Raw genomic sequence first — 22,292 nt, 5'->3', positions numbered from 1 at the left:
CTGCATAAAAAGCACAGCAGGTGACAGTAAAGTTAGTTTGTCTGCATCAGGAACAAGGGTGTCTGATATTCATTATGCTGTGACTAGCCATTGGACGTCAGCCATTAGACATCTAGACTGTGTCATTTAACTCCAATCATCCTTTTCCAAACTCCACTCATATTATATAAATGGGGAAGATTAAAGTTCCAAGTACATTTCAGATCCTGAAGATATGTTTTAGGTTTTGGATCAAATGTGTCTTGTCTTTAGCTCTTTGCAAGCCCTGATGAAATTGATACTTTTATCAGAACATAACTGTTCCATGACTCCCTAATGGCAATGAACCGCTTTGGTACATTAATAAAACTGGAGGTTAAGATCAACTCCATCACCTTGACATATACTAATCTTGTGGTCAAGCAGGTGACCCCTCTTATTCACCTAAAAGATATGGTATATGGTCCAAAAACATCTACAACGACATGAGTGAATTCTTTGGATCGGGGAAGTCTGCCTGGAGGCATCTTTCCTCTTAATCATCTACATGAAACACATTTGTGTATAATGCTAGATACCAATCTGTTGGGTATAATGGTAAATACTATTATTTTGCCTGTATGTTATGATGATACAGCCCCCTCTGTGAATTGATAGCCCTGGATTTTTGGTGATAATACCTCATGAATAGAACATCAATATGATGACTTTTAGGAATAAGAAGAGGTGTTTGTCTTCCCGTTGCAAGTCTTCTGCAGCTGCTGGTCCACCAACTGTCAATAAACCATCTATGTCCATGAAGGGGTTCAGTTATTTTCAAAAAACTGCATTTTTATATTTCTTATTTTATAGGCATTTGACTTCCTTTTTATCTTATATTGAACACACTTAATGATTGTGACCTTCTGTGTGATCATCTGTTTATATGGTCTTGCTGTTTGCCCATGTAGTGAGTGAGCTGACTTTGTCAATAGGCTTAGCTGTAGCTCAAGTGAAGGACATCCAACTGGAGAAACCTTTGAACCTTCGTGAACTGAGCTCACCTTTAGCAGCTTTGGTGGCAAAGCTTTCGTGGCAAAATCTCTGGTTGAATTTTTATGCCAGCATCTGGATCCACAAGGTCAAATATCTAAGATTGAAATGATGGACCTGAGAACCAGTTTGTGTATTTGTGATACAAATGTGAATAATATTCCATGGTCAGCTGGTTTGTGTTCTGTGCTGATGAAATGCCACTGCTCTGGGGAGGCACTTCTTGCTGCGGTTAAATCTATTTGCCACAATCTAGTTGCCTTCTGTGTGGTAAATGTAGCTAAGCATAATTTTGCTGTGGGTGTAAAACTTCACACTTCTCAACTTTGAATTTGGAATACCCTTTGAATTTGGACCATGCATTAAATATATTATGATCAACTTGCAAGTAACTCCATCTCTGCCTCCCAAGTCTGACAATATATGTGCAAACCATGGACTGAGACATGTTCCTGGTTGACATGAACAGCTGAGTAGACCCCTTGCCCTTTAGGTCACCATGCTGCCTTCATAAAAACTACAAAGCTGAAAAATGATTCTTGCCCCTACACATAACTGAATTGACCATTACAGCATGATCAAAGATAGTGATATTTGCCTATATTTGGAGTTTATCATCCCCAGAAACCAGGGCAAAGAAGTTATTTTTGACTCTAGTGCCTAGCATGGTATTGTTTCTCTAAATAATGTCCTTCTGAGTGGGCCAGACATGAATAATACTTTCTAAGGGGTCCTGATCCATTTCTACAAAGGGTCGATCACACTCAAACAGTGGATGTAGAAGAGATGTCCTACTGTTACCAGATTTATGAGGATAGCCATAACTTTTAATAATACCTTTTCAACAATCATGCTAATGTGATCAGAGAATATTGCATGAAAACACATGTGTTTGCTAACAGCCCATCCCCATCTCTGACCACATATGCCTTGAGATGAACAATGATGAACTTACTTCTTTCTCCAGTGAAGATGAGGCCTTCAGCACCCTGAGGCATACAAAGGAGATGTAAACAGAATCAAATATCATTCAAAAAATTTGTTCTTGGAAAGATCCCCTTCCTCATCAGTGTCATTTGTGCCTCAGATGGAACCATCACACCATCAGTTTCACATTCTTTGTATGGATAAATCTGCTATAGCTTACATAAAAGGGTTGAAGTAAGAAGGCCAACAGCATGTACATTTTCTAATGGGAAAATCCAAGCTAGCCCCATACCAAGCTCACATTGACCCTCACTTGGAGCTTCGAGGAGGATATCAACCTCAGGATCCAGAGTAGGGCTCTTACCCACTATTGGTTTTATGTGAGTATAGTGATTATCAATCTCAAGTGGGGCAATATCTCATCAGGTAGCATAGCACACTCAGTAAGTGTGGGCAGTAGGGTTTAAGTTCTGCCATCCATAGACTCCAGTACACACATACTTGCTCTTCCTAATAATCAATTACATTGTCCTAACATCAAAATAAATGCAAACCCATTCAAATATGACTTATAGACATGCTGTCAAGCATGACAAGACAGGCTAAGAAGCACACCATGTTTATATGCTGAGATCTGCACAACTAACTGAGCAAACCTGGAAAATGTAGCTACTTGCCTAAACCCACTAGAGTAACATATAGTAACAGATATCTACCGTGAAGTTCTTATAGGGGCAGTACAATACAGTTTGGGGCAAGCGGCCCATAATCATTTAAAATGATAATTTCAGTTGTCTTGTTTTCTTAGGGACTACCATGGTAATAGAGGATATGAAACATGTCAGGACAGAGCAGAGGTACAAAGATCTACTGAAGTGTCTGTGAAGACTGGTGCCAATTGATCACAGCAGTACTATAGAATAAATGATGACATTACATTAGGTGGTGGAGCCATTCCTCACCTTCTGGACTCTTAAGGGTCTGTTGGCATCATGCCCACTGATGATGAGATGCAGGAGTGGCAACAGTGAAGAAAGTGGGGTGGGGGAGAGAGGCAGATTGAAGGTCATAAGATAATTCATACTTAGTGGAGAGAGAAGCAAGGTGCTTTTCCCAGAGCTCATATAGGTCATTGGTAAGCCAGCAATCCTTGAGAAAATAGGATATTTTTCACATTATAGTTCTTGTGCCTCTGAAGGTATGTTCATACTGGTCATTAACAGGATGTTTTTTCAGCTTTTTAGAACATTTTTCTCTTTGCTGTTTAGTCCCTTCCTCCAGCCTCTATTCGAAACTTTGAAGAGTTCTTTATCCCTATTCCTAAATGCTACCTCCCTTTTCCTATGTAGCTGTCTATGTTCTTGTCAGAATACAACTTTTGTTTTTGCAAAACCTGATGTATGATGTTGCGGTGTCAGTGTATTCATCCAACCTGTCTGTCACATGTCTGGAGACACTTTGTATGTTGGGTTGAGGTGAGCCACACTGGTCAGAATGTTCAATAGATGCTCATGTCACAGTGGAATATGCATCTTTAAAAGCAGCATAGCAGTGGTTAAGAACTGTTTTTGCTGTCATGGCATGAGTGACAGGTTGTACTTCTGCATTTCCTTATTCAAGATAGCATCTAAGAACAAAATAATGAATAACAAGTCTGTTTTCTCTTTCACTTTTCACACACAGACACACATACATGCACACATGCCCTATTTAGCTCTCATTCCCTCATGTTACTTCTTTAGTGAGCTTAGTTTCCTTGCATCAGTCAAACATTTAATTTCTGTTCCTTGTCCTGTTTTACTTTCTCTTCTTTCTGATCCTTGCTCTCACTCTCAGCCTCCTTCAGTGAACTAATCTTTCTGCCTCGCACAGCTGATAACCATGCAATCATGCACAGTTATTAGGTTTAGACCATCAGTGTTGACTCAGGCATATAAAACATCTGGGGTGGGCAATCATATACCAGGCTGTAAGGTGTATATGATGAGGTATAAGTGTGTGTCTGTGTGTGTGTGTGTGTTGTTGTGCCTTAAACCACTGCTGTTCTCTGATTCCACCATAGTTGAGCTGTCCTCTCCATTAGTTCTAATCCTTGTGTTCACTGCCCTGTAATTACATCTCATCCACCACATTCATTACTAAATGAGCCTTGCACAAAGAGACTTGAAACATGCTCTTGACCCCTGATGTCTTCACAAAATGCAATAATAATTCTCACGACTTCTCTTAGACCCTTTGACACAGAAACAATCTAATAATAATAATCACATAATGTGATCGTATTGTGAAACTCACAGTGCAATGAGAATGAAGTACTGCCATGTTGGAATAGGTTTGGATCAGATGCAAGCATCTAAGACCTTCTGAAATAAGGCAGCAGAGCAGCCAGTAATGGAGGAGGACATAACAAACATCATCCAGTACATTAATTTATCAAATACCAGGAATGCAATGCACGTGCTTACACTCTCTCCCCATCTCTTACACACACCCACAGAAAGCAAATGCATAAACCTTGCTTACCTCAACTACAAGCAGAAATCTATAGAGCCCTGCCTACCTACACCCAAAAACGCGTACACATTCCCAGCTGATACATTTCTCAGATCTTTGTCAGGAAGCGGGAGATAACAGCAAGGTAGCTATCAGCACAGCACCACATTTCCTAATGTACAACAGATCCCCTAATGCTACAGTACAGGAATTTAGCAAGCAGGAACACTGAGTGGCCTCTCCCTGTTGTCTTCCAGCTTGTCACAGCAGGGTAATGTGCTGGCTTCAGTACTACACTTGCCTTGATTTGCAGCAGGCCAGCAGTTCCCAAAACAGACCTCATCTTGCCTGCCCCACAAATCTATAAGCACCAGGAATGAACACAGGAGAAGGCTGGTGTAATCAGCGATATATTCTATCTGGATATATGGATGAACATATATAGTTACTGAGAGGTGAGTGTGTACATACCATTTTTTTCTGGTACAAAAGCAGAAGCTGTGAATGCTGTGGAAACTGCAAGGCCACTGATGAGTTTAATTGGCCTCCGTGGCATCAAGAGTGTTTGTGTGTTTGCGTGTAGTAATAGTGAAGGTATCAGCCTGCAAGTAATGGTAGTAAAGACTGTTCAACTTTATAGATGACTAATAACTGTACTATTTGTAACTCTGCAACTATGCCTAAAAAACAGCTCTGCTCATTCACTAATGGGCTACATAACTACATCATGATTAAATGAACACTTCTCCAATCAGAAGTCAGAAGTGCAATATTGAATTCTTATTTCTGTTCTTTTTTACTTTACATAGAGACATGCACAGCTGGTCTCTATGCTGTCCCCACCACTATCTCTCTCTTCAGCTACATTGGAAGATGCTTTCAGCCACTCTCTATCAGAGTAAAGCTGCGTGTCACACTCACTCTAAAGGGCAGGATGTCAGTTTATCCAGACTTCATTCCTACAAAATCCTTCCTTTCATTCCTGCAAGGTCCCTTTTTTCATTTCTTTTTTTTTTCAGATTTGAGCATATGTAGCTGAGCTGAGGGGAAGACCGTTTGATATTAAAGAAGTACAAATGTCTTCCATAATAAGGCTGAGAAAACTTTGAGAGTTAAATAAAGTCACCTTCAAATTAGAATACGAATTTTTAGTAAACTCCTGACATGAGTGATGGTGTACTGCCAGCGTTTCTCTTCCCCAAGACTGCCCCCCGCACTGTCTGTCTTTTGTCTTCCTCTTGTCTTCTCCTGGTGAGAAGAGATATTTGGAAGATAACAACAGCATGTCTAACACCCTACACGCACACACACAGACACACAGACACACACACACACACACACACACACACACACACACACACACACACACACACACACACACACATATGCACACAGACACATAGACACACACATTTCTAAACTGTCTTCTCTGTGCATTCATTCTGTCACTGTAGAGCAGCCTGAAAGCCCACATTGTTTAAGAGGGAGAGACAGAAGGACAGATAGCAATGAAGACTGCAGGGGATTATGGGAAGGTGGTATATTACTCCTACAGCTCATGTAGTAGACTTGCTAGTGCATGGTGCTAGTAACACCAAGGTGTTACTAGCATCATGTGTTTAATTCCCAAGTAGTGCATGTTAGTTGTCTGGATAAGAGCTTCTGATAATTTTTTTTTTTTTTTTTTTTTTTTTTTTTTTTTTTTTTTTTTCTAGGTGGAACAAGAGCTCAGAATAGCAGGAGGTACATTTTGACATGCACGTTGAACAATAGGTGATGTAATTGCAGTTTTAGAACAGTCATCCAATGTGTACACCAGCACAGTAGTATAACCATTTTTTCAATGATCAGTGATGATACACCCAGCCAGTCACATTTTGATATATTATGTCACTATGTGTTAAAAATCTTTAAAAATATTTAAGTACTGAACTGAAACCGTGTTGATTGCCAGTGATACAAAAAGATATGAGAAATAGCTGCTAGAACCTTTCTCTGTTGATATAACTCACCAATATCATATTTGCTATCTACAGTAAGCCTGTTCCGTTCTACAAACAAAGGGTAGTAAAGATTTTCCAGTCAGGCACAGTTTCTAAACAACAGCTACTGTTAAGACATAATAGACCACAATATCAGTGCTGTAACACAGCAGAAGCTAAAACAATAGAAAAAGCACACAAAAAAAATATGGTCAATTTGCAAATAATCAGGGATTACTTGTGAAAAGAAATATGAGAACAATTTATGACAAACCTCTCTACACTGAAAAAGCAAAAAAGTCAAATAAAGTAGAAAAACAATGTGAATACATCTACTGGCTATATATATATATAGTAACATGGCTAAAATGTCTGAAAATGTCTGAATGCATCTAGTGTTTTTTTAATTAAACATATGTTAATTAAAGGCATTGTTTTTTTTGTTTTTTTTTTAAATAATAGAACAAAATCAACCAGTTAATCCTATGTTCCCATGAATTCACTGCAAGTTTTGAATAACACAAGAAAACCAGTCCAGCAAGGTCAACACCTTTATTTATGATTATTTTCAAAGATATCAACATCCAAAAATTATTGGAAAATGTATTAAGGTACATCACCTCTGAATGAATTTACCATTAATGCAAAACAGAAAGAGAGATTGAAAAGGGGGAAAGACAGAGAAAAAAAGAGAGAGCTAGAGAGAGAGAAAGAGAGATACAGAAACTGAAAGCATGTTGAGACCTGGCACGTGTTGGCGTCTGGCCACCGTGCAGAGCTCATAAATCCACGAACACTTGACTCCTGCTGGCCACATGCCGTTCAATTACCCGGCATGCCTGTCTCGGAGATAAATGAGGGCCCTTGGTGAATCTCAAACACTGGCGATAGTCCACTTAAAAAAAAAATCTAGGAAATTAAGACAAAGGGATAGAAAGAATGAAGGCAGCAGAGGAGGAGAAAAGAATGAAAGAACAAGGGACAACAAAGACAAGTGAAGACAAAGTGAGTGAGAAACACAGAGCACAAAGGAGAGAGAAAGATGAGCATTACGAAAAGATCGAGTCCATGGGGAAGGAGGGGCACTGAAAAATATATGATGAAAAGGTAGCGGGACTAGCGGAGGGCTGAGGCACAGACAGGGTGGAAGGGAATGGCTGCAGGCTGAAAATATAAAGACAATCTGACTGGGGAAACAGGCCGTGGGTCTCCCAGTACACCGCAAGCCATCAGGAGCAATCATGTCTTAACAAGAATGTGGTGCTCTGTTACACTACCCCAAGTTATGCTCTGATTTAGCTGGGCTATGCTGGACAGTGCAGCTCGCACACTGGTTCAGTGCTTATAGCCTCACATAATATGAGCTTCTTTTTTTCCTCATGCACACACATATACACATACATCACTGTGCTAATGCACAACACCACAGTCCAAGCCTCAGACTAGATCTCGCAATAAACCACTCACTAATTACATCAAATTAAGTCTGTGTGACATATCCTGAATAATACGTGATTCACTCTTGTATTGTTTCTCACTTATGGCTCTTGAAAGACTTAGACACATTATTTTTATTATGGCACCAATCTAGGTCTGTGCTCCAATAGTCATATGAAATGAATGACTCATTCAAAACTACTCATCCGAGAATATCTGACATATCCAGTGCAGACACAGCATGGTGCCTGTGTTGTTGTTAGGGAAGGGAGCAGGTTGGAGCTATAGGTCTGCAAACAACACTGTTCCCTGACTGGGCAAAGTGCCTGTTATCCTCAATCCCTCCCACTGCACTGTAGTTTGATTCTGCCTTCAGGGAATTAACAGCCCTGACGTGCTAATCCATTCCACACTTCCACCAGTGTGGATTCATGTGCAATAGGTATCTCAGTACTTCCCCACCTTAGAAACCCTTGTTTCTATGTTGAAAAAAAAAACAAGCAGATGCAGCATTGACTACCTCCAACAGTGATTCACTGGTAGCCATTATCTTTTAAAACTTTGGTAAACACCCTATTCCTTACATGCTGATGGTAGGATGCCACCTCATTTTACAGTCTTGGCATTGTTGTTATTTTGTGTTGTTTTTTTTTTTTTTTCATATATAAAATATAATAGTTTTACCCTATGTCCTTAGTAGCAGCCCTCTCCATCTTCTTCCCAAAAGAAGCTCATATTATGCAGATGATATCTATGGGATGAGATAATTTTACTGAATGCTGAGGTTTATTATACAGCACAGGGTAGTTGGACTCAGCGGGACTGTCACTGAACAAGGGTCAAGCACTGGGCCAAGCTATGGTGGTGAAAATCAATTCCTTCCTAAAGCTTGAATGAAAGCTGCTTCCAGCTCACTTTACTGCATAGCTTCAAAGACGTTCCCATGAGAAGCATACCTTCATTCACAACACTGCACGCATGAAGGAGCACTACTGTCAGCACACTATTGACACACAGAAGCTTTTAAAAATAGTCTGAAATCATCATTTTTGTGCAGACATGCACCAGGAAGGAGAAAGAATGGCAGGGAATTCAATTTCTTCTCTGAGACATGGGACGGATGAGCCGCAAGAGAGTGGGTTTAAAAAGGCCTGCTCCCTGTGACCCATTCCTGGGCTGTAGGGATTGTCTTCCTCAGTCTACACACTGTATACGCTACCCTCCACTTTGTTCATCTCACCCTTTTCTCTTTTCTACTCTGCTTCCTCAGGCTCTCTCCTTCTGTTTTTTTGCTTTACCACCTCCTTCTTTCTCTCTTTCTTTCTCTCTCAGAGGAGTGCTACTAATTGTCTTTGCTTGACATATTTCACCAATTACCTTAGGCCAGGGCTTTTTTGAGAGAAATGTGGTAAATCCAATGTTTTTTAATGAGATAAGAGCAATTAGTCACAAATGGCCAGAGATATGTAAATTATGGACTTATCAGTGGTGTGGCTGTTCGTATATGTATGTACATGTTAGTAAATGTTTCACTCTTGACCCCCTGGACCATAAGTTTGCTAGTCAAGGGAATTAAGGCAATAACTACCATGCCTCAGTTTTATGCATGGATGCTCATCGTAATGTTGGCTGCACAAACAGCTCATCAAATACAGCATCATATCCCAGCGTGCATGCTCTGATGTTTGACTGTTATTAGTTAGGTTGGTCATGAACGTCAGGTCCTAATGCCTTTAAGAATCATTCACAGACTTCTGTGAAGCCCTTTAAGCAAAAGGGATATACTATTAAAAATTACTAAAAAAAAGTTGCCATTTTCTGACAGCCATTTGAAGGGGAGCCATGGAGATGGTCACCTGTCACAGTCTGACCAGGTCTTTGGAATGGAGGGATGGACTCAAGATCCACAGGAACACTGGTTAGAGAGGGAATGAGAGTTGGCTCATCCTGCTGTGAAAGGCGAGACACATCTGTGCACATCACTCTGAGCTTGGGCTTACTAGGATAAGCTTACTGCACATGGAGAATGCAGGAAAGTAGTCCCTGGAGAAAATACTCAGCGTAGATAAACACATGTGGACTGGATGCAGATGCATCTGGCTGACTTGAAACAGAATCTGATCTGATAGGACAGTTTTCCAACTGAATTGGCCATCTGAATTTCTGCATTAAAGTAAAACTGTCCCAATTGTTTTTATATAATTTTTTTTAAAGAACATACACTAAATAATAACAAAGCTCATTGTCTTTTCTCATTACCCTTTTCCTAAGCCTTATTGATATTCCTTGACTTACTGTTCTTTGCCTTAGTCTTATTTCCTCCTGTTTCTCTTCTGCAAAACGGTTCTTTTAATACAATGTCTGATTTAAATATGGTGTTACTGGGAAGTCTGGCTACTCCATAAGTAGTGCAACCTTATAAAACTGACAGAGTAAAACACATTCTTAGAGAAAAAAAGATAATCTGATTTATTAAGGTTTAAAACATATACACAAACATTTTTGTTTGTTCTTTGTTACCTTTGCTGAATCAATTCACACATTATGAAACTGTCATCAGTGCCCAGCCACTGCAGGCAAGCCTGAAATGTCATGACTAGAACACAAAACATTCACAGCATTGCAGTGTGAATTGCTATACATGCAGCAACTCACAGTCATTCTAGTGAGTGTGTGTGTGTGTGTGTGTGTGTGTGTGTGTGTGTGTGTGTGTGTGTGTGTGTGTGTGTGTGTGTGTGTGTGAGAGAGAGAGAGAGAGAGAGTGCGTGGGTGTTGAGGGGCTGAATGAGATGGCCTCTTGGGGCAGCCAGGACTTTACAGTAATAAAGCTAGGCTAAAAGAGGATGCTACACTTCTCCCTCTCACTCTCACTCCCCCAGCCAAACTCACTGATGCCTCCACTTTAATTGGACTACAGAGGCACGGAGACTGTGTGCTAGCACACAACCTCTGGTACACTCACACACAAGATAACAAAGAGGAGGATGCATGCATCATACCATACACATCTGTCTGGCATCTTAAGACACATCCACCCAAAATGCACAATACAAAAAGCACACAAGCATACAAAAAGCAAGCACATGTGCATGCTTGCACGCACACACATGCAAACAGACACAGAGAGAAGGATTAGATATCTGAAATGCAGTCTAATAAAACACTGCACGCATAAAGTACACAGACAGAAAGCAGTCTGTTAGCACTACTGAGAAAAACAACCCTTCATGTCTCTTCCAGAACAACCCACCCCACTCCCCCTCTCTCTCCCTCTTTCTCCTTTTCTGTTTTTCCTCTTTTTACCTTCTTTTTCTTATTCTCTGTCTGCCTAAAATAAGCCACATCAGTTTCCATGTGCCATCTTCCTTGTTTTCATAATGGGGCTGGTTCGTGTGATGGCCGTGACAGATCTGCCTTTCAAATCCCTGACACTCTCATCCCACCACCTCCTCTGTCAGACATAACCTGGCTAACCACCTCATGCAGTCAGATTCACTGTGCATAATCACATGAATAAGTGTTTCTTTTCTCAAGTGTGTGTGTGTGTGTGTGTGTGTGTGTGTGTGTGTGTATGGTTGGGGGGAGGAGTGTCTGACAGGTGAAGGTGAACTGGAAGCTCCTGTGGCTCCTGTTTTGCTGTGGGTGAAACACTAACTCTCCACTTGCGTTCTCATCTTGTGCACAGCTCACCACAGACCCAGCAGTAATGACATGGAGATTAAAGAGCCAAGTGCTTTTTCCACACACAACTAGATAATGTATGCTTCTGCCTGGGTATTACCAGGACAGCACTGCCAGCAGCCAGCCTGATTACATTTATCTAAATTCCCACCCCACTTTGCTCTGACACAACAAATGATACCTACTTGCCACACAGCAATAAAGTGAAATTATAATTTGTGTGCATATCTTGGCAATTTGTGGTCAAGTCCACAAATGCCAACACACTGAGGATGCACTGTTACATTTCACTTAGACTGTCCCCTGACTATCTACATTGAAATGCTTCACTTTGGCACAGCTAAGTTTAAAGGTTATACAGCAGAGTTCATTTTTAAGGGTACATAGTTAAAAAGTGGCACTGGTATCCATGCCTGGTCATCTTAGGTGTACCTGGAGTGACTTATTTGACTTCAGTGATGATTTTGGCTTGCGGGGGTTTGAAAAGACAACCGTGAGTGTTAATGCAAAAATCATGGGGACCTAGACTAATAGTTCTTTAATAACTGCTTGATGTTTCATGTATTTCAAGTAAATTAGAATGTTCAACATAGGTAACAACGATATCACCCCAATGCTCTCTATTCCAACCTGTCAAATGATTATTATGACAGGTTGAAACTTGAAACACAATATATGCCTCATTCACAGAATTAAAAAGACAATAGTTCAGATGATTCAGATATATGGAGCTATGTCTCCACTGCTTCCCTTTGTTTACAGATTTCATGAAATGTGACCATCACTGTCACTGAACATTCTATTCACAACAGCCTCAATTGAAAGCTGAGTTCACTTACTTACAGATTCTGAGTTAATTCAGATGGCCAGATTCAAAATCCTATGCAAGAGCACTCATACATAGCAGGAGGACTGTTGAGATGGAAAATGATGGTTGAAATGAGTAAAGCACTCATTGTGGTTTTCTCAGATACAAGTATTTCCTATACTGATAGCTCACAAAAACTGAACATTTCTACACATAGTCATAATATACATGACAAATCCAAGTTATTGGAGCATCAGATAAAGAGTCAGACTCTCAGATGTATATAATATTATATATTATATACAGCAAGAAAGATTACTATACTGAACCCAATAGGCTTTTCATGTCCTTTGCAAGTCGACTACATAATCAATGATTATGTAATCATTTTCAATAAGTAGCCAAGGCTAATGGTCCCTTTTTAAATTGACACTACACCATCTTTTTAGTAGATGCATGTGCCCTATAAATTTACTTAGAGTGAACAGCTGCTAATAAAAGAAATCTACTGATTTAAAAATAAACGTGAAATGCGAAATCACTTCTGAAGAGCTGCAGTTGTGTTTATATATGTATTTGTGTAGCAATTAAGGTTTAAAAGGTAACAGAGAAAAGAGTATGTTGTTCTGCTCTGCTAAATAAACCATACACACACTAATGAGATTCGATGCCTAATGGCTTTTCAATAAGATGTGTCTAAGCCACACACAAACACACACACTGAAAGAGAGAGGTCCAGTGTGCTCATTTCATTTAATGAAAAAAAAAGAGAACACCAGATACAGGCAATTAACTTGAGCACAATGAGAAGGCTTTTTTTCTCCTTATGCAACATCAAACAGTGAACACAGTATAGGACACAAAGTTCCTACCATTCAGGATTTATTACCAGATGCTGGAGTCTTTTGATTTTATGCAAGCTTTGGAAAGATTCCACATGTATTGAGTTAAGGACTACTTCATGAATTAAACAGGTTTTCCATTATAAATCATTTAGCATGTTTAAATGGACATCTCTGATTACTATGTTAGATGATTTTGGGTCATTTTGATTTATGACAAGACAGCACTGTAAGTATGATCGTGTTGTATGGAAGGCAGTGCCATAATGTTATGATTTATGACAGTTGTAGTATGGTATATTTGTGACTCTGTGTATCCAGAGTCTGTGCAGGCCAGTGTCTGGAGCAGAACAGAAGCATGCTATAAAGCTTGCTATTCAGCATAGTAGCTGTAAGAATTCAGAGTAATTTCCACCAATGTTCTGTTCTTTTACGTTCCTGTAAAAGTTACACCAAATCTACATTTTTGTTGTGTGTCTAACTCTCTAAAGATGAAACAAGTGCTGGAATGCAAAACAGAAGTGTGCCATAAAAAATGGTTCAGGTAAACAGCAGAATGATAGTAGGCGTATAGATAGTAGGTACCATAGTAGGCTTCTATGAAGATAATAAGATATTCTGAAGAGTAGCATGTCAATAAGGAATTAATTTGGCTCAGAGTTCTGATGCCTTGATACAGCATTAGTAATTAACAGGCTAACCCTAACACTCACAAAAACAAATACACACACACAAACACACACACACACACACACACACACACACACACACACACACACACACAGACAGACACATATATGCACCTATAATGATCAATTTGTTCCAGTAAGGAGCCACTCGTCATTAAAGTCAGGACTAACACTGTCATTATAACACTCACCTATCAAACCTAAAAACAGAAATAACAGGAAGTTTTCGATATATCAAGCAGTAAACAGTGAGTTAAACAAAGCTAAGGATGGAGCAAGGATGCAAACATTTTAAAAAAAAATTAAACTTAATCTAGAGCAGCCTCCAAATTTCAATTATGCACATTTTATTAATATCTGGTTTTATTGACTTTAGGTAATTTGTTCAAATTTTCAAACATCTATGGTGTTTTGGTCAGATCTGGCCACCTGAAGAACAATGAATGGATGAGACAATTATAAGATGCAGAATAAAAATTAGTGTCTCTTTCACTTATTCATGCTCTTACAATTTTTTTATCTTACCATCTGTTTTGGACCAATGTCATATTTCATGAAAATGACACCTTTTATTGTTTTTTTTTTTTTTTTTTTTTTTTGGGGGGGGGGGGGGTACTGCATGGACAAAGAAGCAAAAGAAACAAACGTAAGCAAAAATAAACATTAACAAACACTGAATATGATCCAGACTATAAACAAACAGATAAGAATCATCTGTTGAAAAAGAGGACACCGATGAAATGAGTTATATTATGTTCCCGTTAAAGAACATTTAACTCTGAATAACAAAGAACGTAATATGTGGCCTTCATTCTTCAACTGGGGCATTTGGCCTTTTTACTTGACAGAATTTGGAATACTTGAAAAGCAAGCAGCTTTACTATATAGCAGTCTAGCCTACCAGTTTTAGATAATCACCAGATGATCACAGGTGTCTGGTCTACAGTACCCCAAATAAAACATATACTGACCATAGTTTGCTCAGAACCTGTGGTATAATTTCAGGCAAATGAGGTTTGTGGACCATAATGTAGTAATACTTAGGAATATGGCTGTTCAAAGGTGTCATTTAAGAGAAGAAAAAAATATTTTTAAGGAGCCTACCAATATCCACCACAAACACCTAAAATGGGAGCACTGACCCATACCCAACACAAAGGCTAAAGCAACAAAGAGGGGAAATAAGGAGTGTGGTGGTGGAAAATGATCATCATCTGTGCTTCTAATCTGTGAATCTATCTGTAAATTGTGAAAATAGATTTTCTGTTATCAGAATCTACACTCTTAGTCCTAGTGATTATGTTCGGATCACACACAAGTAATCCAACAAGTGAGCTTACTTTTAGTATTCAGATGCATAATCTGCATAATGTCAGTCATGTGAGGGAAACCATAGATCTGATGGTAGAAAATAGTAAATGTGTCAAATTTGATTTAAACACAAATACTCTGAGTGAGTGAGAGGCTCTGCTCCTACAAAAATGGCTCTCATTCTCAAGGTGCATTTGTTCCATAGACAGTCCAAACCAAATCCACAACTTGTGCTCCATGCTGGGCAAAAGGGGGCAGTTCCTCAGGCATGGATCACTACAGGTCACAGAGCAGGAGAGCGGACTATGGTGACAAGACACATTACACACTTTTGATCTCTGCACCTACAGGCTACGGCTCCCATTCCATGCGATATCTTTCAAAGCTAATGATGTGTTAGTGAAGCCCTGACTAGGATTTAATAAGTTGCTGTGTGACAGACCCTGCTAGAGGTCCAAACGCTGTCTAGCTGTGAGGTTGTTGTGGCGTCATTACTCACTACGGTGGTGCCAGCAGCTTTGCAGACATAGTGCAGAAGAAAATACTGTCAAGCATATTCAAGAGACTCTACTACATTTCCAACAAAATAAAAAAACATTTATCATCACCTGCTGCACAGAAAGCAATGAATATGATGACTTGTCAATGGACAATTTTAACTGCTGTAGGAAGAGGACGAATCTGACTACAAGAATTAATCAGAATAATCTAATAATTCAGAAATCAAATTAAGAATAAAATGAGAGCTAGAATCAGCCCAGAATTTCTTAAGATAAGAGTCTCTCTGGGTTAAGGTGTCAGGAACACAAAGAGCATTGGGGTAAACACTAATCTAAGGGATTTCTGGACTTTGTACCATTCTGAACAGCAAGCATGTGAGAGAGGTGTGAATTTAGGAGATGGGACTGTGTCAGAGATATATGGTACCAAAAACTATCCATGCAGCAGAAATGTACCATGGGCAGGAGAAACTGATGAAGAAAGAACATTAATGGACTGCAATCACATTCAAATCATGTTTATCCCTCTTTTTTTTAAAAGAACTCTAGCTGCTGTTCCTTCTCCAACTACAATGCTGAAGCATTCATGATGTAGGCCACTAACTCCTCTACTGGCTGTGTGCCAGCCCTCTTTCCCCTTCTTCCCTCTGAAATGGCTATGAAGTGAGAGCCCTACTGCCATATTAACCAGCCTTCCCCTTGCTCACTCTAATTGCAGTTCTAATTGCTCCTTGGCTTAGCCTTCATCCCTCGGCATTGGCCCAATTCAAATGGGCCTTCTTTCCAATATGGATCTCTGCAGCTGGTCTGTGCACTGTGGTGGGACGCCAAGAATCGCTTACGTGGACTGTTTGTATTGCTATGCCGGTTTGAATTAGACCCCCAGAGACCTCTCCACCAATCCATTCTCATCACCTTATCCTCAGCTCATGTAATTGTCTGGTGCCCTGTTTCAATGCAGTTTTCAAATGCACAGGCTAGCACAGGTGCTTTTTCTGTCCCTCCTTTAGTTTTCCTTTACATGTCTTCTTTAGTGCTGTTCTTATTATTTTTCAACCTCGACCATTAAACCACAGACCCAAAGCGCTTCTAATTGCATCTAGAACTGGTCTTTATGGGGTTGCCATGGTGACTGCCTGAGCCATCCTCAGAAACGCACAAGCTTTGGGCTTCTGGTGCTAACCTCTGCTTCCATGTATCCATCCATCTCTCCCCCTTCCCCTTCCCCCTTTCTGTTTATTCATTGCCAGGTTCTGGGGAGTAGAATGTTCTCCCCATTACTGTGAATCTGTGCTAGCAGTAGCTATAGTAGTGAACTCCAGTATTGTGTTGGGCAGAAAAGCTCATACACTACTCTACAGCTGCAACAACTATAAGAGAGGCTTCCTTAATAAAACTTGTATTAAGAAAGTTGGTGCACAATGTGCACCAGATACTGTGCACCTTTATGACAACTGTTATTTAAGAATTAGTCATTCTTCCAAGAAAATAAGATGGCATGCTGCATTTTGAACAGCTCATGTGTGGTTGGGATATTACAACCATGGTGATTAATTAGTAATTTATTGACAGAGATTGACAAACCTTACTATGGACTGGGATTATGTTTCCCATCAAATACAAAAAGACATGGAATTTCAGTTTGTCCAAGTGAACATAGGCCCGGGGGTTTCAGCAACATGCCAACCAGGGCATGGACAGCCGCAAAGCAGTCTGCAAAGCTAAGCTCTTCAGTCACAAGCAAATAGGCTCACTCACACTTAGCAAGTGACAGCTAACAACCAGAAAATGACCAGAAACACCAACCAGAAAAAAATAAAAGTTTAACAAACACGTGACAGTTACCCTGGTTAAAGCCCTGTTACCATATTTTGAATCATCTGCCCTCACTCACATATTCAGAATGAAATCATTTTCTTTACATTCTTTTAAGCAGTGTCTTCCTCAAGCTTGATATGGTCTAACCAACTAACATATGAGAGACTGCTGAGTCTTTGATGACCCCTCTTCCTATCAATAAGTAAATAAAACTAGGATTATGCCAAAACCAAATGCTCTGTTCTTTAACATCATAGTTAGTTAAACATGTTTTTCTTCTCCCTGGCCCTTTAATAATTGAAGTCTCACTCATTTCTAATGCACTCGTGTTGTAATGTATAACTGATTCAGGAGCCAAGTCACATCTCTTATGTATTTGTTCATAGCAAGGTTGAGCCTAGCCTGCCTTCTGCAACAGTTTGGATCCCAACACAGTCATGCACACCTGACGCCATAATTGCCTTTGCGCTTCGAGAGCCGAATAGAGACTGTACAGAGCTCTAGGCTATTGCAGTTCTGTAGCATGACAGAGCTCTGGGCTACTGCAGTGTCAGGAGAACTGGATATGGATATGGTAATCTCACACAGCTGAGCAGACTGGTCTGTTGGTTGTGATTGTTTGCGGGAGCTTGCAGGGTTCAGCCGGCTCAATCTCAGACGGTTGGCTCCCTTTGGTGCCTCCCCGGCCATCAGTGAAGGAATCTGAGGCCCCAGTGCAAATATTCAGAAAGGAGCTGTGCTCTGTCATGTCGCCAACACTTCAAGCATCACACATGGATACATCAAGTTTCACTATGAACATTAAGAGTTCTATAGTTATTCACATGACAATAGCATTGTGAAACTAAAGTGTCAAACTCTTCCCTCAGAAAAATGATAGGTTTGGTCACAGTATTTGTGAAAGTTCAGATGGTCTTGCCAGTAAGCTACTTATTTGTTGGAAAAATAATAATACAACAACAATGACCAAAGGACATTTGGCATGTAATGGATCAGACAGTAACTGCAGATTACATTGGAAATGGTTTTATACGCCAGGTGAGAAAAAATAGAGACAAAAAGTGAATGAGAGAGAGAGACGGAGAAAGAGAGAAAAAGGAGAGCATAAAAATAGAATAATCTTACTCTGACTCTGCTGTCTGATCCAAGGTCAAGCGCTGACATGATACCAAAGAGAGCTGGGGAACTTGAAGGGACAGACTACTGTTGTGTGAGCAGCTATCTAACATGGCAGCCACATTAAATAGCAATTTAGTCCCATTACACAGTTTTGTGTCTGCTAGTGGAGTGCTATTTCCAGATGCAGAGATGAACTGTCTATCCTCACTGCCGTTCACACTCTTGTGCAGTGGCTTAACAGAACATGAATGTGTGAGTTTTTTGTGCCTCCGTCATTCACCTTAAATTTAGAAATGGTCATAGGTTTATACCAAGTTATTTGGTGGATCACATCAGATGATGTCAGTAAAGCAGGAATATGTGCACTGATCTAGGGGATGCAGGTGAGGAGCCATTTTATCACACTGCTACTCATCACTGTCATTACACCTTAACATTGCTCTCCATTACCCTCCCTCACTTAGTGGGTTAGTGTGCATTCCCATCTACCTGGAGGCTGGACTGTATACACACCTTTCTGTGCATGTGTGTGTGTGTGTGTGTGTGTGTGTGTGTGTGTGTGTGTGTGTGTGTGTGTGTCTATATATATATATATATATATATATATATATATATATATATATATATATATAAAAGGACTCTGACACACCGATAATGATCATCCACATTTAAAGTTGTAATTTCAAAGTCTTTACACTATGTCTCATTTAACATATAATTCTGGACCTCAACATTAAATCCCTTGCATGAGAGCAGAGAAAATAAGATATAAGTGGAGTCAATCCAGTTTACTTTTTATGTGTTCTTATACATGGGAATGTTTTTTTTTTTTCTCTAGACGAACAGCATCAGACAGAAATCTTTAAGAGGATGCAAAGACAGCTACAGTGTCATACATCAAAAGGCAGGTATTCACTTTAATCTTCCTGTGCCACGTCGGTGTGGCTACAGAGTCGGGAGGCCCTCGCTTCTTTCCCGCTTGCTTGCTGCAGGAGTCAGCTGCCTCTTTGCGTCTACTCCTCGTGCATACTGAGTCCCACAGGCTGCCGGTAGTGCCTCCATGGTGAGGTAAACACTTTAGCAGTAATAAGCCGAGCCGGCAGCACCAAGCCCGGCCTGCAGTGCCGCATCAAAATTGAAATGCCAGTTCCAATTCCGCAGCAGTAATTAAAAGTGACCCCTTTTCGCTGGACTGAATTTAGAATTACAATCAAATTGCAAACAGTGTGAGCAGCACTTGCGGACAATTGATAAAAGGAAAGTGACCTCAGCGGAGCTGAATGACAATCATTATGGGGTGGTATCACAGCTTTTGGATATAATACCTTGGTTATATGATTTTTTCTTTCTTTGCTTTTCTTTTTTTTTTGGTCCCCATCATTTCTAACCTCAGAAAACCAGACTAATTTCACCTGCCTGTGTGGCTAGGAGTATTCTGCTCTCAGCATGTGAGAGGTCACCATGGAAGAACTTCTCTCTTCCCCTCCTCTCGCCTGTGTCTCACTGGACTGGCCATACGATGGATGAGGTACCAGCACTAAAGTGACAACACAGGAGAAAAGGCAGTGAGGCAGTGAGAATCATGTTACGTTCCTAATACTATCTGGCCACACAATTGCCACAAATATATATGATACAAAATGTCATCACAGAGGAATATAAGGATTTCTCTGACAAGTAATTAAGTCCACATATAAAAAATGGAGGCTACTAGTTGTCATGGTAACCTAAATAGGCACTGTTACTGAGGGTTGTGACACAAACAGCTGTGCTGTATACCTCTCAAACCTCATCTATAGTTAAGCCATTAAAAATGGTACTGAAGGCTGAATGAAGGCATTAACAGTATGAGGGCTACTGTCACCTGGAAGGGGCTTATCTCACATCTTACACATAAAACATATATTTAGCCCAGACCGTTTTCATCTATGACATTGTAATAGACAGCTCACAGCTATATGAGTGCCTGAGTGCTTCTGAAAGCTGCCACTCCCTTTTCTCTCTCTCACACACGGCATGACCTGCACCCTGGAGGCACACAAGCACGAAGATAAGTCGGTCATGTGTCACCCACGACAGCGTAAGAGTAGCACAGATAATGTAATTGCGCAGAGGAGGCGGGAGTGGTCCACAACAGAGGAGAGGAGGTGGAGCAGCCAGGACTGTCACGGCTCAGAGCGTGGCCTCCATTTCCCTCGCCTGTCACTCAGCAGAGGCACAGCCATGCAGAGAGGCCCATCACAGCCTGGATAGGCCACACCTACTCCACCTGGCTCCATTCTGCAGGCCTGTGTCAGAGCAGGAATAGGTGGTATCTGTGTTACTGAGAAGGTGTGGGAGGAGAAAAATACCAGAATTGTGAACATTCAGTTAGATGCGTCCCACAAATCAGGTTATGTCAGCTCGGTAGTAATTTTTCTATATTCAGTGTGTTTCTCACTGAGGGGTCACATGCATATAAATATGCACAGGCCAGGGGGTTAGTGTGTGTGGGCAGAAAGCAAATTAATGGGTGGATTTTAATGATTACATCAATTCCATCTGCACCATGTGTCGAGTTAATATATATAGTGTTGTAGTTAGTTTAGCAATGGAATTACATAGTTTAGCAGTGGAAAATGGCTGTTATAAAAAAGTATACATTCCGCTTGCATGAATCATCTATACTTACTGACATGTTTTAAGCCCTCATAAGTAAGAATTTAAGAAATGAAAGGAAGTGTATTGCATCTTTGAGGATGTGCATGTAGAGTCAATAGTTACTTGTACTTGTACCCTACTAGCCTATGTAAGCTAATGCATGATATCATGTAAGAGTGTTTAACAGAGCAGTCACACACTTAGCCAAAGCTAGCGTGAACATCCACACACATAGCTTAGAGAAAATGCCATTAGGCCGTGTCAGAGGGACAGGGTTCCTGCATGAGCACTGCTGCTAATGCACTGACCACCAGTGCCTGGGGTGATACGGTCAGTCAGCGTAATTCACTATCAGAGTGCAAGCTAAAGAGAGGAGTGCCTTTGCTGCCTGGTGCATCCCTACATGCCTGCCTGTCTAGATCCCCTGACCGCTTCCTGCCAGGCCTCCAAAATACTGATCCGGCCCCTGACCATCTCGTTTCATACGTCTATCCCCTGCAGCAGCAGAGCTAACCCAATGTGCACTGCTGCCCACAGGACATGCACCCCAGATGTGCTGCTAGGCAACCCTCTGTGTTTGAAAGTAGCAGCATGGCAGTTTTCATCTGCCTAAAACATTCAGCAATGGGGTATACAGTACAACAGCCACTTACCAAAAAACTACCACACATTTCAAATGCCACCATGTATGGATGCAATGTGGAGGGGTTCTTTGAAGCCCAACCATATACTCTTTGAAAATGCTGACTTAAACATGCAGATAGGAAGTGACTGTTGGGCCCTCATTATTTAACCTGAGCTGCCCCCACTACCTATCAAAATAAACACCTAACAGGGGTTAATGTGCAGTGGAAACAATGCCCTAGCTAAGCTAGATAAATGTGAACTGTGAGGAGATTTGTAAGGATACTGGTAGGGAACTAGCTGTAGGAGAAGTACATTTGCATAAAATAGCACAATAAAAGTCAGTCGGACATGCAAAATCATGAATGCATAAGAAGAATCATTAGAAGAAGGTAGACCATAAAATATAC

This window comes from Electrophorus electricus, chromosome 8, assembly GCF_013358815.1.
Source record: "Electrophorus electricus isolate fEleEle1 chromosome 8, fEleEle1.pri, whole genome shotgun sequence".
Classification (NCBI taxonomy): domain Eukaryota; kingdom Metazoa; phylum Chordata; class Actinopteri; order Gymnotiformes; family Gymnotidae; genus Electrophorus; species Electrophorus electricus.
This window is presented reverse-complemented; position numbering follows the sequence as displayed.